This window comes from Culex pipiens, chromosome 1, assembly GCF_016801865.2.
Source record: "Culex pipiens pallens isolate TS chromosome 1, TS_CPP_V2, whole genome shotgun sequence".
In the NCBI taxonomy this organism is placed as follows: Eukaryota; Metazoa; Arthropoda; class Insecta; order Diptera; family Culicidae; genus Culex; species Culex pipiens.
Window position 1 is genome coordinate 106,658,687 of NC_068937.1, and position 19,846 is coordinate 106,678,532.

The 19,846-nt window shown below is 36.8% G+C and overlaps 1 protein-coding gene across 4 annotated transcripts in view; it reads right to left on the reverse strand.

Annotated features, from left to right (window-relative positions):
• LOC120420713 (Y+L amino acid transporter 2) overlaps positions 1-8,526 on the reverse strand; it is a 34,695-nt gene extending 26,169 nt beyond the window's left edge. For 3 of the 4 annotated variants that reach the window (XR_005605888.2, XR_005605887.2, XM_039583808.2), the window contains exon 1: positions 4,327-4,774. The gene's annotated coding sequence lies outside the window, so the exon portion shown is untranslated. Of the gene's footprint in view, positions 1-4,326; positions 4,775-8,347 lie in introns of those variants that run through there. The other variant, XM_039583810.2, reaches the window with a different exon arrangement.
• Positions 8,527-19,846: the final 11,320 nt, after the last annotated feature.

A 19,846-nucleotide genomic window follows, 5' to 3' on the forward strand; every position in this document is an offset into this window, starting at 1 on the left:
ACTCGTTAACAAACCCTGCGTTTCATGTTTCGCCAACCAAAACAATTGTAGAGTTAACTATTTGTTATTCGAATTAATTTACTCTTTTAACAAAACAGATTTCTAAATTATTCAACACAAGACTAGTCGGGACAAAACCTCCTTTGAGGAACAACAGCAGAAAAAAAAACCATCAAAGAGATTCATTCTCTGATGTGCAACTTTGTACGATGTACCGAACAAAAAAGCTAGTTGTTGTCGAAATAACAATCTTTGCAAACAATTCACCCGAGCAAGATCCGGCAAGAAACTTGAATTCTAAACAGCTCAAATTGACGTAAATTCTTGTCTTTGTCACTCTTCCCGCTCCAAACCGTCCCAACTGTTCAAACATTGGGTGGGTGTCCTCTTGCAGGCAACATTTTGGCGCCAAAGCATCACGATTAAGGGCCTGAACAGGCAGCAGCATTGGTTGAAATTTGAGTGGCGCGAAAAAAATTTAAACAAACTGTTGATGAGGCAGCTTTACAGGCCACGGGGTGAGTGTTTTGTTTTGGTGCGTTTTGGGTGCGGAGCTGGCCAAAAGATGGAATTCCTTCGCGGCAACGCGGGACCCTTGGCTGGCTTTGGGCTAAGTAAGTGCCACGTGTTTGGTGATTAAGGCCCAGATTGCGGGACGGAACGTGACAGGGCGTCCAGAGCAGGGGGTTTCCCCTCGGCAATGATGCAATGATGGTTTGGTGTTGAATGATGTTAGTTTTTTTTAAGTAATAAATCTTGCTGATCACACTTATTTTAATAATACGCATTTTTGTTCAACGAAAAAGACTCATTTATATAAACATTGAATATTTAAAATTCCAACAGGGACTTGAGGGACCCCAAGACGGATCGAATGACACCAACCTGGCCAAAATCGGTTCTGCTGGTCCTGAGATAATCGATTAGCACATTTCAATTCATATCTAAAGTATCAAAACTATCCGTCAAAAGTATAAAAATATTAACATAAGGCAACATCGTAATCCACTCAGTTGTTTCCAAGCAGATCCTGTCGTAAACATGTCTATCAACCTAAACTTAAAACTCAATTGTCCAAATTACCCACTTCAATGGCCGACCATTTCTCCAAGTTGATAACCCAACAGATCCCATCCTACACACGGTTCAAGAGAGGACTTTGGGTCAAAAGAATCTGGGCACCATTCCGTTCCTCTGCTCTCAACCGCGCTCTGTGACATTCAGCAGAGGGCAGACGCATGAAAGCGAAATCACGATTTATCTCATATTCTTGATAAAATTAAGCTTACCGTAACCGGCTTTGGACACGACCGACCCGGGCAATTCTTAGCACGAGGGGTGGTTGACAAGGAAGATGAAAGGCGAGAGGAGTCGGGCGTTATCACGCCATGAACCGCGTGGTTATGAGCTTAAACTGGATATTATATGAATGTGGTGCACCATCCACCGGGCCGGACCATTTAGTGTTAATAAAAGAAAAGTGATGCTCAACTGCTAACTGGATTTGGGCGGGCGATTAGATCATTCTGGATGCCTTGTGCCGCTAGAGGTGGGGACCTGGCAATTCTAGTATGGAGTATGCTTTATGATGTTTAGTATTAAAAGTTATACAATATAGCTACTTTGTATTTACTTCAGAAAACACAAAACCAAATCAAAATCAAACCATCCACATTAACGACCCCGGGTCTTTTGTGAATAGGGAGAGCACCCAAACCTATTTTTACTCCAAGGAACCTTCCACCCCAGTGTTTGAACTGATTGCGAGTCCAACCGCCGCCAGCGATTCCACCGGAGTAGGCTTGGTTTGGTGTGTTGTTTGTACGTATGGCATGGAGACGACTCCTACACCTGGAATGACTTAACGGCCTAACAACCAAGGCCGGGACCGACATTTTACTTCCTCATCCGATGGAAGGTTGGAGCAGATGGGAATCGAACCCAGAATCATCCGCTTACAAAGCAGACAGCGTAACCATTCGGCCACGCACTGCTACCAAGTAAACCCTTCAATGTAATGCCGTCCACATATGACTTAGCATTTTTTCGAGGATTCAAGATTTTTTAGAAAATCAATTGCAGTAGCTTAGAATTTGATTGCTCCAAAATGCTTTCAAAAAACAGCATATTGATAAAAACTGTTAAAAGGAAATTTCAATATAATTTCGCAAGAGGTCGAAAGTCAGTGTGTTGATTTACGACATCCAAGCCGGATCTTTAGAAGTTATCTGAAAGTCAACCCTTTTTTACATCCCATGAAATTGTTTGTTTGCCTAACTATTGAACAACTAAATTAAACTTTATAATTTTCAGGCTATGGAAACTGAACTTAATTGAACAATTTTGGACGAAATTCGTTCAGCCAAAATAGAGAAAATCAAGTGCATATTTTTTATCAACATCCCTACACACGCACATCATTTAACCCTCTACAACCTAATTCCGCCTCTAGACGGGCTTCGTTCTGAAAAATCGACAAAAATCAATTTTCAACCAATTTTTGATATTTAAAAGGCATTGGAAAGAAGAACTCTTAAAATTTTAGAAAATTTTAGGGGTTGGAAGGTACGACTACACAGCAAAAAATCCGATGGTAAAATCGCATGCAAAAGCATGCACATCACCTTTGTCAAAATAAACACTTAATATTACACACTGCACGTACATTTTTTTTTCAAACACAAAAAAAAGTTGAAACCGACGGGATTCAAACTCAGCCCCAACAGTAATGACTGGCGCCTTAGCCCACTCGGCCATCAGACAGATGAAAAAATGTAAGGATAAGCGCATATATGAGCTTGACATTTCGGTCAAGTAGGTTTCCCATACTGATGAGCTACATATTTCAGTGTGTAAAATCACATAAAATTGCATAAAATAATGCAATATTTATTTTACATTCAGGCCTTTTACACGCAACTGGATTACTACTTTTTTAGCTGTGTAGTTTTATGTGACTTAGCAAATATAAAATAAAATAATTCTTTTTTAGAGGTCAACTATGGCTGTGTTTTTTACTAACATTCCTATATTTTAAGTGAAAAGAAGTATGCTGTAATTTTTGTAGTGTCCCATTTCTATTTACAATTTAAAAGTTTATGGTGCCATTCTATAGCAGAAAATGTGAAAAACAAGCAAAAAATTGAGAAAAGTGACTGTAAAAACATGAAAACATAAGATACGCAAAATGTAATGATAGGAGGTGATAGAATAGGCCAAATACTACTAAAAACAAACGTAAACTAAACAAGATAAATTAGTTTAAATACTAGAAATAAAACAAGAAAAACATAAAACAAGAGAAATTAAGTTTTTCGTAGAACAAAAGTTGCTCAAAACACGGGAAAAGTAAAAATCTTCGAAAAAAAATTCGGGCAGTAGAGGGTTAATCAGAATTTGATTCTGAGTCATATCGATATGTGAAGACAGGCCTATGAGGAATATTTAAGAATCGCTTTTCAAGAGTGTTTTTATGGCCTTTTCTCAGTTAGAATGGTAAACAATGTTTCTGAAAATTTAATTAAAATACAAAAATATAAGAATGACTTTTGACTTTTAATTTTTCAATTTTCACCAAAATATCAAGAAAACTTTAGCGAAAATATTAATGCTCAACATGGTTTAACAACACTGATAGAAATCCTGTAAGCAAATCCGGTAATTCTGTGTTGTCGAATTCGACAACATGGAAATGTTTCCAAAATCGTCAACTTTTTTCTCGATTTCACTGCAAATGTTTACAAAATCGATAAAAATGTTGACGATTTTGGAAACATTTCCATGTTGTCGAAATCAACAACACAGACTTACAGAATTCGCTCACAGGATTTCTATCCGTGAAGGTAATACTTAAAAAAGTGTTATAAGGGAAAACTGCATCAACAATTTAAACTATTTAAAAATAAACATAGCGACCATCCATAAACCACGTGGACACTTTTTTTGGAAATCTAAACCCCCCCCCCCCCCCCCCTCCATCGTGAACAATTGTCCATACAAAAAAATCTTTTTTGTATGGAGCATGGACAATCGCCGAACTTCCCCCCCCTCCCTAAAGTGTCCACGGGGCTGTGTTTTTTTTAAATATGCAATCCCTTTTAAAAACGTTAAACATAAAACATGATTCAATTTCATAAGGCCAAAACAAGTCAATCAACCCTATTTGTTTTTCATTTCTTAAAAAAACGCACAAAAACTGGGGTAGAATTCGCCAGACGTCTACGCTCGTCCACTCCACTTTTTATTCCCATTTCTTTCCAATTCAAGAAAGGGAACGCAAGTCGAACGCAGCTGTGATTTCTAATCCTTCAGCGTGCCGTTGCATACCTTTCTCGCTCTTCAACGCAGCTATAAACGATTCATCAACGGTTCCTTTCGTTCTCCTTTCGGCACTTTTCCTTTTTTATTTCGTTTGCTCCTTGTTCAAAAGGAGGTCTTGAATTACGTTTGTTTTACTGTCCTTTCTGGACACACTTAAACACACTCGTTGCTTTTTTCTCCGCTGTTTCGTTAGAATCTGACAGTTTAATTACACCTGCGTTTTTCCCCCTTTCTTGCAATCTTCCCAGGTGTTCTCCAAGGACTCACTACGTCGCAATTTCTCTTTTCCAAACACTAAATGTGTTGCTCTAAACTTAAAGTAAACACGCTGCATTCACTCCAAAAACTTCCTCCAACGACGAAGCACGCACATTTCCAGCAAACTAAGAACTTTTTTTTTCGCGCCAACAACGCGAACTCAACGCGCGCGAGACCACACTTCCACTCGCGCCGACCGACCTGGAACGAATGATTGTACCGGCGGTCGGCTCGGCTCCGGTTCTAAGACCTTCTTGGTGTCGTCACTCACGTGAGTTCATGCGACGGCGGTGAGTTCATTTTTCCGCGAGAAGACACGTTATCAGCGATCGAACCCCATGTCAGCGCACGTGCTTTTGCGGTTCATTTTGGTTAGTTTGATGGAAGAAGTGAACTTTGAGAGAGAGAGAGAGAAGGCTTATAAGAGTTCACTTTTGGATCAAACGAACGCAGACAGCGGCGGTGGCGGCGGCAGTGATTTTAATTTCGACAATTTCATTTATACGATTCCGTGACTTCTGAGCTGAGGTCAAACTGTATGTTTTGTATGTTTCGATTAGTTAAAACGGTCGCTGGAGCATACGTGTGGTTAAGCCTCAAATTAGACAAACCGGTTTCTGACGTATACCTGGTGAGCAAGGTCATGGCAAAGACCGGTGCGGCTAGACATTGTGGTGTTTGGCTCATACCAGGCTTGTTTTGTTCGTGTGATCTAATTTCGGACTTAAAGCAGCTGCAGTTGTATGAAACTACCATCATGTTTGACTCCAGACTTTAAGGAGCCATTTTAGTCCGACTCAAAACATTAAGGACATTCCTACAAATACAGTCAGCTACAAATCAACAAATCAACAAATCAACAAATCAACAAATCAACAAATCAACAAATCAACAAATCAACAAATTAACAAATCAACAGTTACAGAGCTAAGTTCAAACACCTCCGGCAGAGTTCACATTTTTGGTGTTTTTCCACGTTTTCAAAACATCCCTGACCTAGCGGGCAGAGTGCTGCCATTATCAGTGTCTGCATATTAACGCGTTTTAATTAGCAATAATGACTATTTTGGTTTTAATCTGTCCATTATGGCATAAAGGCGTGATGAGCTATAATTACGTTTTTGTTTTAAAAATAACCTAAATCACGTTTCTAGTAATTTTTACACACGTTCCTTATCATCTAACAAAAAGCAATCAATATCAATTGCAGCTGTACGTCGCTGATAGCATTCAGCAAATAATGAATAACAACTCCATTAGTGTGTGATTTCATCCTTGCGTTTGCGTCATTGCGTGTCCTGACAGTGGCCTGTCCGCCCCCTTCCGTAGGTCCTTTGCACACTCCTTCGCAAATCTAGTGGACCTTAATCTATACTAACATAGTGCATACCACCACAGTTTGTTTTTGCTGCAGCCGTGGGTCGCTATTAAGATTCAGTTTTTACTCAGAGTAATTACGTTTTCGCTGTGGCGTCATTGGATTATGGCAGTGATTCCCTTGTTAGCTTGTGTTTACCTTATTTATTTTTATAGCTGGTATACGTCAGATATAACGTATTTGAAGAAAGTTTTAAAAACATTTCACTTCAGACTTTATTGTCTTAAATTAGAATTACAAGAAAAAACGATACTTAATCCACCTTTAGGTGGTTGGTGCCTTCCTCGCATTCATAAAGTGAATACAATACACGGAGAAAAAAGAGTTCCCAAAATCGTGAACAAGCGTTCATGAAAATGGGAACCACGAACAAAGTGTTCAAATCCCATGGTACGATTTGCAAAAACGTACCATGGGATTTGAACACTTTGTTCGTGATTCCCATTTTCATGAATGCTTGTTCATGATTTTGGAAACTCTTTTTTCTCCGTGATACACAGCCTCAAAAAGTGTATAAAAACACTTATTTTTTATCAAAATATTTGAGATCCGGCCTCAAAAAAAGTGTATTAAAACACTAAAGTACTTATAACTTTTGATAGGGTTGTCAGATCTTCAATCTTTTGAGCTCGTTGGAAAGGTCTTTTGATTACCTATCCAACGCAAGATAGATCCGGACAACTTTTTCATCAAAATATTCGAGATCCGGCCTCTAAAAAGTACATAAATAACACTTAAGTGCTCATAACTTTTGATTGGGTTGTCAGATCTTTAATTTTTTGAAGGCGTTGGAAAGGTCTTTCAAATACCTTTCTAACAATATATAGCATGACTGGTTTTCTTACAAAAAACACCCTTTTTACAATCTTCCAAAGTTTAGCTAAAATCTTATTTTTAGCATAACTTTTGAAGTACTTTTCTAAACTTCATAATATTAACTAGGGTCTTGTGGGACCCCAAGACAGCTCGAATGAGACCAAAACGGTCCAAATCGGTTAAGCCAGTCCGGAGATAATCGTGCGCATGCATCTTCAATGATAGGCAGTAAAGCTCAAACATCTCGGCTCTGGAGTGTCTAAATTGCATTTTCTCTGAGAGAAGAATGTTCGTGGTAAATTTTCTACAAACTGCATGCATTGGTTTTACTAGGGAAAATTGGCTATCCTAAATTAAATGAGCATTTCTAAAACATGCTATTTATTCGACATAAATCCGCATGGGAAGTGTCAAAAACTTAAATTTTGGTCAAATATTGATAGTGCATCTTGATCCTTGGACAAAATGAGCCTTATAACATCTTATACACTTAAAACATCGGCATTTACAAAGCGGATTCAGTGACAGTTTATTAATCAACTTAATGTTAACATGTTAAGGTTAATGTTAACATTCCATAGGTTGTCTTCCTAAGGTGTCTTGATAAGGTCCAGTTTGTGACGATACACTACCTTCCCTTTACTAAGCAATTGAATCCAGAAGGGAAAAGATCACCAGTTGTGTTGGTCCGAGCCGAGATTTGAACCCCGATCTACCGCTTACGAGGCGGAAGCGTTACCACTGGGCTACGTGGCTCGGCCATGAAAGTGAATACCTTTAAAAACTTGGAAGTCAATGTTATTGCATTAAGCTTCCATATAGTTGTTGCTCTTGGATATAGCATTAACATTTTTTCTATAATTTGTGTCAATATTGATTCTACGTTATTCACGAATTTTACACGTCAGTAGCCTGTAACTGCCTCTTAAAGTAATTGCTTGTACATAACCTTACGACCTATTTACCACCATAATAAACACTGCATCGATGTCACCTCGGACAACTTAACACATAAACATAATATGGCGGAGAAAACCGCTCCCGCTGTAGCTGTTTCTCCCCTCGACGACTTCCGTTTCGGCATCCATGCCCCATTGAACATGCCAAAGTTGAAGCCCCGAGTCGTTCAAACTATTTCCGCAGCAAACTCACGATTCCTCCCACGCACCGCCGGAAAACTCCTTCGCAAGGAATGATGAGTTATTTTCCCACTTATGTTTTCACACCCGCTCCCTGTCTGCGGATGACGACTACGACGATGATGGAATGATAATTAAATTTTCATCATCCTTTTTTCCCTCAGTCCAACAGGGCAGCATTCGTCACTGGTGCTGGTGGTGACGATTAAGGGAGGGGTTTCGCCGAGGAGGAATTCTCCGATCGGCGAACCACGCGGAAAATGCGCATCAATATCGGAATGAGGTTTTTCCACTTCTTTTGCTTTTCTTATTTTTGTAAGAAATACACATAGAATTCGATTTGGTGGTGGCACGGGGTGTTACACATCTTGACAGTGGATTGCCCTTGAGTTTAATGAACTTTAACTTTTGGTCCACTTTTGGGGCGATGACTTACTTTAAACGCTTGAATTTGATGGTATTCCAAAACGGTTTTGTATCCTTTTCACTTTACACTTAACTTCAATGTCACTTTAACTCAATTTTCACTAAAATGTTCAATTTCCCTTTTATCCTTGATGGTCCTTTTCAAGCCAGCAAAAGGACACACCGCAAGAGAAAAAAAATGGGGAGTGCTTCCGTTCCGTACGCGAGGTCCTTCACGAATGTTTGAATGAACTGTGACGTTAGCGAAGGATGCTGGATGGGGTTGTGTATCCTGGTAATGGTCCAGATATCACTAACACCAACGAAAGCATAAACCGGAGAAATCAGAACAGGACGGAGGACTCACGTGGTGGTGAGAAGGAACACGTTTTTGCGTTGTGTAGTTAATGTTTTTAATGTTATTTATGTTTATAAATGGAATTTACCCTGTTTTTCCATGTATATTACTGATCAATAATACGGAAACAATGAGACTTCAGTTATCTAAAACAAAATACAAACGGAAAACAATGTTTACCTTTTACTTTATAGATATATTTTCACTAAATGCAAATTAGAACCACTTTATACCACTGCTTGAGATGCAATGAAAATACCAACAGAATGTTCACGGCGCATGCTCTATGGATGCTGCCAAAACATTGAACATAAAATATAGAATATAAAAGTATGTGTGAGTTTGCACTCATGTTTCATGTTTTTAAGATCTTGATCAGTTTTTGATCATGTGTTATATTCCGAATGGTACATAAAAATGTAAGAAATGAAGATTCGTCGTATCTTTAAAAAAAAATCGGGTCATTCCAGGTCAAGTGGGTACACTTTTGGACTCGACCTTCACCGAATTGACCCAAACTTTTCATCTATAGATAGTTAACAAAAATCCCAAGCTTGGTGCCAATTGGACCATCCCTCATTTATTGGCACTGCCCTCTTTTTTGACGATTTTCTAAAAAACTTGTTATTATTTTACTCGCAACTTTCCAACTATCAGACCAAACAATGTTTTCTGGTTGCATTTCATAAGAAATTCAATAAAAATAAAATATCAACCCTCAAATTTCTTACAATACACAGCTAAAAAAGTAGCAATCCAGCTGCGTGTGAAAGGCCTGGGTGTAAAATAAATATTGCATTATTTTATGCAATTTTATGTGATTTTACACACTGAAACATGTAGCCCATCAGTATGGGAAACCTACTTGACCGAAATGTCAAGCTCATATATGCGTTTATACTTACAGCTTTTCATCGGTCTGATGGCCGAGCGGGCTAAGGCGCCAGTCCTTACTGTTGGTGCTGGGTTTGAATCCCGTCGATTGCAACTTATTTTAGGTGTTTACAAAAAATTGTACATGCAACGTGTAATATTAAATGTCTTTTTTGACGAAGGTGATGTGCATGCTTTTGCATGCGATTTTACCATCGGATTTTTTGCTGTGTACGATCAAATTTAGAGAAAGCATCTGATCAAACCTTCAAAAATCAGTTTTATAAGCAATTCGGGGTTATGTTATAATGAAAAGTGTTGGTGGGGGCCAGGGATGCCAGATGCACAGATTTGTCTGTGTTTCACCGACATTTGAGCTTGTGTCAGACATTTTTTTAGGTGCATAGACTTTTAAAAAACTCATTTTGTAAAAATATCAACTGATCCTTATTTTGTTAGTTTTCAAATGCTTAAAAATGCAATTTCTGATGGATTTTCATGACTGTAAATTGATATATTTGAATTTTAGACAAATGCACAGACATACACAGACTTTTTTACAGACATTTTGAAAAACCAAGTGGCATCCCTGGTGGGAGCACTTTCAGAACTTTAAAAACATACATTTTTATTTTTTGACGAGTCAATTTGGACATAAGGGTCAAAAGTTACAGCTATTTTAAGGTAAAAGATGCAAATTTAATACTTAAATATCTTGAAAACCTAAAACTAAACCCTGAACTGCAACGTCAAAAAAACAGATTTTTGAAGGTTTGCTCAGATGCTTCTCTAAATTTGATCGTAGAAGGCGTAGATTGGGAGATAAAATTTTGGTGTCTTCCACAAAGTTACTTGGATTGGCAAGCGCAACAAGTTTCTAGAAGACAAAAAAATTATTACGTTTTTTTATGCATTTTCAATATGAAATAGACTTTTTAATATTTTAAGGGTGCACAGTAACCATGGAAGTTGTTGTCTTCTTATTCTATAATTGTCAAACTTGCAGACCCAATCTTGAAACAATTTGATTGTAAAAATAGTAAAACTTTGATGTAAATAGCTTTGAAGATTGTACTTTAGGTGATGAATAAAAAATCATATCGACAGTTCCCGTAGTTTTGAAGCTACTTAAAAGTCTGTAACAAAAATCTTGGTGCAAAAGCTTTGGTTGATGTGTACCGTTAACAAATTATTAATTTTGGAGCCATCGGTAAAAGACGTTTAATTCCTTGATTTTTTTTATGAATTCATAGATATTTGATAGTAGCCTAAATGTGAAACATTTCGAGGTGCTGTTTGTTTAGAAATATTAAAATCTAGTTTTTTTAATTTAAAATTTTGATGTTTGCTTTATGAAAACATTAACGACACTTCTTTTGACATATGGATTCACATAGGGAATTGGTAGAGCTTTTCTTAAGAAGCTCATGCATTGAAAAAAATAATAATACAAAATAAAGATGTTCAAAATTCAAAACTATACATGTTGACATTGATAGCCTGGAGTGATTTCGATAAGTTTTTCAAAGACCTTTAAAATTCACAGCTCAATTGTTTGGGTTTTTTAGTTGTGTTAGAATAAAATGTTAACATTTAAAAAAAAATTCAAGCAAGAATGATTCATATTGAATTTAGCTAAAACAGTGGCTGTTTCTATATAACCGGGGTATGACCGAGCCTCGTAACCTAGTGGTAACGCTTCCGCTTCGTAAGCGGTAGATCGGAGTTCAAATCCCGGCTCGGACCACCACAACTGGTGATCTTTTCCCTTCTGGATTTGATTGCTTAGTAAAGGAAACGAAGACAACCTATGGAATGTTAACATTAACCTTAACATGTTAACATTAAGTTGATTAATAAACTGTCACTGAATCCGCTTTGTAAATGCCGGCCCCGATACTCTGCACGGGTGTTCCCCTCAGGAACAGGGAAAGATTTACTTACTTTACACCCCTAGGTATCAATGTCACCCCAGTTTGCGGCACTCTTCATCATGTCATTTGATTGTAATTTCATTTCAAGATATTTTTTGCAACACGTTCTCTGAGATCACCTCGTAATTAGTCGACGTAAAGACCTACCTCACTTTGAAGAACTTCTTTGACGTAATATCTGATGGACGTTCCTCCCATCGGTTATGAGATTACAAACAAGTGATTTTTTCTGTAACAAGTGTCAGCATCTCCGAGGTCCGAATAGGTTATCATTATTTAACAAACACACGCGGAAGAGGACACGCCACGTTGCCGGTGGTGCTGCTGCATAATCACTACAACTCAAAGTGTAAGAATAAACCCAGAACTGCTGACTGATAGTGTGCGCGTGAATGCATGGTTTACGTTCGTTCGTTACACCATCTGGACGACGTTGAATCGTGCGGTCACATCAGAGTTGTAGATTTTACTATCAATCACGCGAGCAAACTCGCAGCCTGTAATGAGCACCGACACTCGCACGGTGGACACAGATATTGCGGGGAAGTGCGCTGATGAAATGTGGTTGCCGGTTTGCATCATGAAGATCTTCGGAGGTTCTGGAGTGTGGCTACCGATTCATGGAAAACGGTATTGATCGATGCTATTAGAAGTTATTAGCTATCTTTTGTTGTAGATTTACAAAGTCACTTTAAATTTACATGTGAAGAGATATTGAAGTCATCCGCTACATGACGAGACCCTTTGACGGACAGTGAAAGGTTCCTGGAAGGAAGATAATTAAGCCACGAAGGATCGCTGGTAATCGCTTAAAAGCCCTACGATAACCACAAAAGGTCGCTGGTCAGCCAACACCACAACCCCTGACATTGATCGTGGTCCTAACCGATTTGAGCTTGACCAATATCGGCTCCACCACCGATCGCCGCCGGCAAAACGGTTCAAACTCCGGTCGGCGATCAGCAAGATCGGCAAGGTGTTCAACTAGAGAGTAATTACTTTGTAGGCTCGTTTCCAACAAGTTGTTTGTTTAGCGGCCAGTCAAAGGTGTGGTGCGTTATTGCCGGTCTGTTGGCTACGGCCGGCGTTTACTGATCGCGCGTGGATTCTACGTGAGAAGAGGGAGCGAGGGAGCTGACGGAACAAACAACAAGCCGAGAACATAATTATCGCGGCAATTAACAGCAATATTGGTAATTTGATCGTGCTGTAGAGAGGCGATCGAGGCAGATTAAATTGCATTCAGCGGTGACATTTATTGACTGGCGAGGGTGAGTGGATAATTCATGAAGTTGACAAAGTGGAAAATTGAAAAAGGATTATATAAATAATTGTTTGCACTAGATAAATTAGTTACAGTTCGTTGGCCCTTCCTGTGTTTGAGATCGATTACAAGGTGCAATCTGTTGAGCTGTTTTGCATTCTTAATGTGAAGAATTTCAAAAATCACAAAATTACACAAAAATGCATCAAAGGGTAGTAAAACATGACCAACACATAAATCCAGTGCAAGATGATGACTTCATTCCACATTTTGCATCACACCAAATTAAACAAAAAGTCATTAACACTGCGATAATCACCATTCCAACACTTCTAGCAAGTTCAGCCAGTTCAATCTAGTTCAGTTCACGATTTAAATTCTTCGCAAAACCTCGTGACCTCACTAAGATTAGCAATTAGCTAGGGTCCGTTCCGACGTGATCAATTTCATATAGAAAACGCAACCTGTCAATCAACGGCGGCAGGATTCGCGAACTGGACAAGGTCGCGGTGTCTATCAACGCGTTGCAGGTTGATACTCTGAATGAGTTATTGTTTATATTTTAACTTGCTAAAACGGAATGGAAACCAAATCTAAAATTGAAAGTGGTTCGTGTTGTAACTGTTGTTTTTTGAAGCATTTGTTTAATTTAACAAGTTCGAATAATGTTTTTAACTCTGAATCGAAACATTTATTCAGTTTCATCAAATCTAAGCGTATGTGTTCAATCTAATGCATCAATAATTTCTCAGCTAAAACGTGTCGCTGTCAATCAAAGCTTTGTGTTGACCGCTAAATGACAACAAACAGCAAATTCAAACGGACAACTCGGCAGCTTTGAAATGCGTAATTTGCTGTATCAATGTTCCGGAGGGGAAGTACGCTGTAGTAAGTCGCGTGAGTGACGTCGCTCATTGATGTTGATTTAATTCAGATGTATGGGTTTGCTGAACTGAGAATATTTAGGAATGAACGTGGTTCCAATAATTGGTTTAAGAGCGAGTCCACGAGCAAAGCATACCCATCTCGCATCGACCTCACCAATCTGCCTGAAATTTTCAGGGGTTGTTTGTACATATAAAACCAGCATCTGGCCAAAATATGAGCACTCTAGGTCAACGGGAAGTGGGGCAAATCGGGACACAAAGTTTGAAGGTTAAATAACGTCAAAAATCTTAAAAAGGCTATAGCTTAGGCAAAATTCAATTTAGTTTCAAAACTCAACATGCATCTGGAAGGGCTTAAAAATGCAACAAATTGCAGGGTGAAGCATCCCAATTGGTTAATTCTAAAGGGAGTTATTGGCATTTTAGTGAAAAAATAGCATAATTTTCAAACTCAAATAAAAAAAGTGTTCCATCCAGGTATCAACTCGGTTCGACCTGCAGCTTGTAGGGGCCATCTGGGACTACCATCTGAGACTGAGAACGCTTTTGGTAAGGCAGTTTAACATAATAAATAGACACTTTTACTTTTGGTGAATTTATTGGTTGTAAATTTTTGCTCGGACACCCCTTAGATCAAATTTTCCGGTGATAATTTCATCATATTCGTGTCCCTGAGACAATTTCACAATGGAGACATGCACAAAAATGTTTATTTTCAACCATTTTAACCCTTTAAAAAATGAAAGTAAAAAAAAATCTTCGATTCTTATTTATTGAAAATCAAGTTCGTTTCCAAGGATACTAGATGACACCAGAAAAAGCAGCTTCTTAATTTTTTTTAAATTTCATTTTTTAAAGGGTTGAAATGGATGTTTATAAACATTTTTGTGTATGTTTCAATTGTGAAATTGACTCAGGAACACGAATATGATGAAATTATCACCGGAAAATTTGATCTCAGGGGTCACCCGAGCATAAAATTACACGAAAACTATCACTAAAAGAAAAAGTGTCTATTTAATATGTTAAACTGCCTTCCCCAAAGCGTTCTCCGTCTCAGATGGTAGTCCCAGATGTCCCCTACAAGCTGCAGGTCGAACCGAGTTGATATCTGGATGGAACACTTTTTTATTTGAGTTTGAAAATTATGCTATTTTTTCACTAAAATGCCAATAACTTCCTTAAGATTTAACCAATTGGGATGCTGCATTTTTAAGCCCATTCATATGCGTTTCGAATTTTGAAATTAAATTGAATTTTGCCTAAGCTATAGCCTTTTCAAGATTTTTGACGTTTTTGAACCTTCAAACTTTGTGTCCCGATTTGCCCCACTTCCCGTTGACCTTGAGTGCTCATATTTTGGCCAGATGCTAGTTTTATATGTACAAACAACCCCTGAAAATTTCAGGCAAATTGGTTAAGTCCAAACGACGTCCCATACAAAGTGGTATGCCCTGTTCGTGGACTCGCTCTTAAGTGCACTTCTATGTGTTGGATTTAAAAAAAAATCGTTCCAAGTTGTTTTTGATATTTTATATTGGATTTCAACCTAATAAAACAAAGTCAATTAATTAATTGTTTAATTAATTTAAAAAAATTAAGTAAATCAGCGAATATTTCACATCTGCATCTCTTTGTATCTTGCTTGTAGTTTTAATAAAAGAAATACAAATTTCAATTATATGAATCACAAAATTACAAAACCTAGTCTGAATTGTCATTAAATTGTGCTTAATGTTTACCTTAAAGAATTGCTTTCTCTTGGAGTGCGTTTCATCCTGCTTCATTATCCTTAACAATTGTGTTCAATGATAATTTCAATGATATAAATTTATTATAAAACTTATTGTTCGGCCAAGGGGCCGACTCTGAATTCCCTACGTTGTGTTATTGTTGTTGTTGTCCAGGCGCGTGGAATATTTCGTAATTGAATAAAACAATCGATTTGCTGAGACTGCTGAGCCAACTGTCTCGGACGGTGGTCAGCGCGCGAAGAGCCAGAGTACTTTTATTGAGCAGTTACAATAGAACTTAAACTACATTGTCTTGCGGGATGTAAACACATATGGGATGTACATAAATGACGTCTTGCACAAACACTTATTTATTCCTTTTTTTAAATTATTGGTATTCTTCTTCAAAGTTTTACTCTTTTATTTAGAATAAAAATAATGAAATAACATGTCATGGTTTCACTATTTGTCACTTTTAAAAACTATTAACAACTCTTTATTCGCGAAAAATGTTTTTTTTTTTTTGGTACTGTACATCGCAGATATTTGGTTGGTCGGCAAGTTGGTCGGTGTTATCAAAGCAGGAAAATGCCGATTGTATTTGTAATTGTCAAATCAAAAATAGTTTAGGGATGAAAGGATAAATTTATTTAAAATAAATAATTTTATGAAACAGCAAAGTTAATTAATTTTGATCTAATTAAAAATTAATTAAAATTATATTTTAAAACTAAAATTTTCATAAAACTACATTCTAACATAAACCGATGCATCCTACTGAGGTTTTGCAGCGCGACTGCGTTTCAAATGTAGGTGGCGCCAAAATGAGGTTACTTGCCTAAAGTCGTATGCCTTTCTGTCGATTAAAGAACAAAATCGCTTATTTCTCATGATTCCCTGCATCAATTTTCATGAAACTGGTTGCAAAAGACGAGAAAATTTTTTTGCTTTAAAATAATGAACATCAACTTTTGGGCGCGCAAAAATTTGTGACCTTTTTCTTTAAAAAACATGTTTTGGAACACGAAAAAATGAGTTTCCCCGTATATATCAATGAAATAAACAGTTATATAGTTGTTAACAGTTGTGTTAACGTATATTCAACAATTTGTATTGATTTTTGACAGACTTTCTTGCCAAATAGTCCAAATTACTATCTTTTTCTAAATCTACAGTTTTCTCATAGAAAAATCAAACAAATATTGGAAAGTTATACACCAAATTGTTGGAAATAATTTTTCTCATCCGAATCCGGCATAAGTTTTATAAAAATGTTGATTAGGAAGGAAAAAACACATTTTTTCTAAAAATCATAGGTTTACGCTATTTGTTCATAGGTGGCGACACGTGTCTTTTAGCTTTGCTGCAAATTCTCTACCGAGCAGAAGCTCTGCTTCAGATTGCTATTTGTGTGCGATTGGGCGCTATCTGAACGTCAAAAGGGGCAAACAGTTTCATAGCAGCAGTTGTCGGTTGTTGTCTTGGCGGTATTAAAATTCACACTACTGTGAAATTTCTACAGACACCTGCAAAAATATTCATCCTGATGACCCTGGACTACCGTAATGTGGGTAGCAAAGGAGGAAATTGGGTGGATGGGGACAGCAGCAGGGGCATAAATAGCAATTGTAAGGACAAGTTTTTTTTGGAGGGTCTTAAAAATTTCATGGAAACATATTACAATTAACTGAGAACAATTTAAAATGAATTATTCTGCGTTGATTGCAGTTCTGGAAAAACATTTGAAAGGGGCGGTACGACATTGCTTTTAGCCTTTTGTCACATTTAAACGCCCCTTTCAAATGTTGCTCCAGCATTTCAACACGATAGAAACCGTGAAAATGTATGTTTAATTCTTATGAAATTTAGATTTACCAGTACCGTTAACCGGGGTGAAACTGATTGAAAGGGCTTCATTGAAAGGATCAAAATGTTTTTTGCAAAATGAAAAATACGAATTAAAAAAGAATGGAATCGTTTGCAATTATACTGAGCTTGGTAGAAAAAAATTCAAAGCATCTCAAGAAGTTGTTTTTTATATATTTTTTTTCAAAAGTTTTAAAGTTACTCTGCTGTTAATACGAAGTATTGATATAAGATAATTTCAATACTCTCAAAGCGTCATGATTTTCAAAGTTCAGTGCCATACCATTTTCAGCAGCACGGAATTTTTAAACATTTCTGTTTGTCAAAAATCAACGGTAATTTTTGTGTAAAGTTTTAGATTAGTTTTCGATCAACAATCTAGAAGAAAAATGAAGTCAGTCTTATTCATCAGAAATTTTTGACAAGAGGTAATGTGTCAAAAAGTCGTGTTGAAAATACCAATCTTGTGACAAGTCATAATGATTTCAAATTTAAGTCCAGACTCAATTATCCGAAGGCCTTGGAAGCGCCCTATTTTAAAAACATAATTTGCCCACAAATCATGAAGTTTAAAAGAATAGCCGACCTTCCCAGTTTCCTTTTAACACTGCAGGGGTTGTTAAATTGTTACCAGTAAACTCGAAATTTGCAAAATGCTGGAGGCGCCATATTTTGCAGCCCTTCGGATAGTCAAGCGTGTAATGTATTTAAAAATAAATTGACTGTAATTTAGAGCCATGCAGCATTCTTGTTTATTTTTGTCATTGTTTAAAGAAAACACGAAAAACACGATTAATTCAAATTTCAAGAAAGTTTCTTTTATTATGTCGCTTTACGAACGGGATCAGATCTTTAATTTTTCAAAAAAGGACGACCGTAACAGTTCTTTCCAGCGCATGGATTCCAACCCAGTTTTGCATAATTGATCATAGGGTTAGCAGCAACAATTGCAAAGATTGCAGCTACAACTGAGATAATTGACAACAATTTCATTTTTAAAGTGATTTGTAAACTGTTATGTTTAAAGTACAACTTGACAAAATGGTTTGTTTGGTCCAGACTGTATTTTTCTTTTTTATACACAATCTTGATTACAAATACATGCATATGCGGCAAAAGTTAGGTATTCATTTGTTTTTGGTCCAATAATAAAGATTTCATTTAAACATTTGTGCAAATAGCTCTTGTCGCTGATGATTTACCTTTGTATATTTCGAAATAACTTATCTACGCTTCTTTCTACAGCAACAGAAACAAAACAGATACATATTCGTAACGAGTAATTGATTTTATTGGGCTCCTTATCCATTTCATTGTTATATTGTTTGATTTGAAACGTAGGGCATATATTTTGTTAAATAAATGATTTCCTATGGGTAATTCTTCACCAACTCTCACGAAATTGGAAATTTGCGTGAAACTTTGTCCTTAAGGCTCCATTTTTCGAAATCACGTGACGGAGAGCGGTACGACCCCTTTCATTTTTGAACATTTGAAAAAAGACGTGTGTTTCAATAACGTGCAGCCTGAAATGGTGATGGTTCAGAAATGTTGTTTCAAAGGGACTTTATGTTCAATTTGATGCCTGATTTGATAGCGAACTCAGAATTCCGAAAAAAAACTATTTTTCATAAAAAAAATATTATAAAAATTGCTTCAAAAATTGTGTAATTTTTCGTCGCTCGACTGTTAAATTTTTCGAAACATTATTTTATTCAAAACAAAAAAAAATCATTTTAAATTTTTGTGTTTTTTTCTAATTTTACAGGGAGTTTGATTATGTTACCATCACGAGTTAACAGGATTTTACATAAAAAAGTTTTAAACTGTTGTGTTAGTTGCCGGAGGATTACGCCTATATGAAACATGTACGTAGCAATGTGATTATTCTACAAGTATGAAAATATCAGCGTCTTGTACTGTTTGCACAAATGCTTTCATACATTTGTAATATTGAACAAAAAATTTAACAATTTCCGCATTTGATATATCGATGTATTTGTGTTTTATTTTGACTATAAAAGAAAAAAATTTAGTCGATTTACATGACAGTTCACCATAAAGAGAAAAAAAAAATGAAGTTTTCGTCAATTATCTTCGTCTTAGCTGCAATCTTAGCTACTGCTACTGCTGCTAATCAAAAAATGTTGTTTTCACAGTTCTATAAACCAGCATGTGCTGGCATCAACTGTGGCAGAAAACCCAATCCTGTTTTTAAGCTGCAGTAACTCATAAGCATACAATATACGATTGGTTTTTTTTGTCGATTTTGAAGTAATCTTTTCGAAGAAGCATTCAAAAATTGTTTTGTTTTATAAAAGAAGAACAAAAAAGAACTTTTAGTTAATGAAAACAAGTTTGCATCAGATCAATCGGCCTTAAAACTAACATGAATAAATTAGAACAAGCAAATTTATCAGTCACAGTCAATCATAAAAGAACTTCATAAAGATTGCAAATTATAATCAGATTAGATGCAAATCTGTTGATATGAACTTGGTTCGCACAGTGTCAAACCAACATTCCTATTTTATGATTACAACAGTTCTTAAGTTTTATCACATGTACCAACAAATACTCCCGTCAGTTCAAGTTTGTCCTCGCTCAAGGCAACA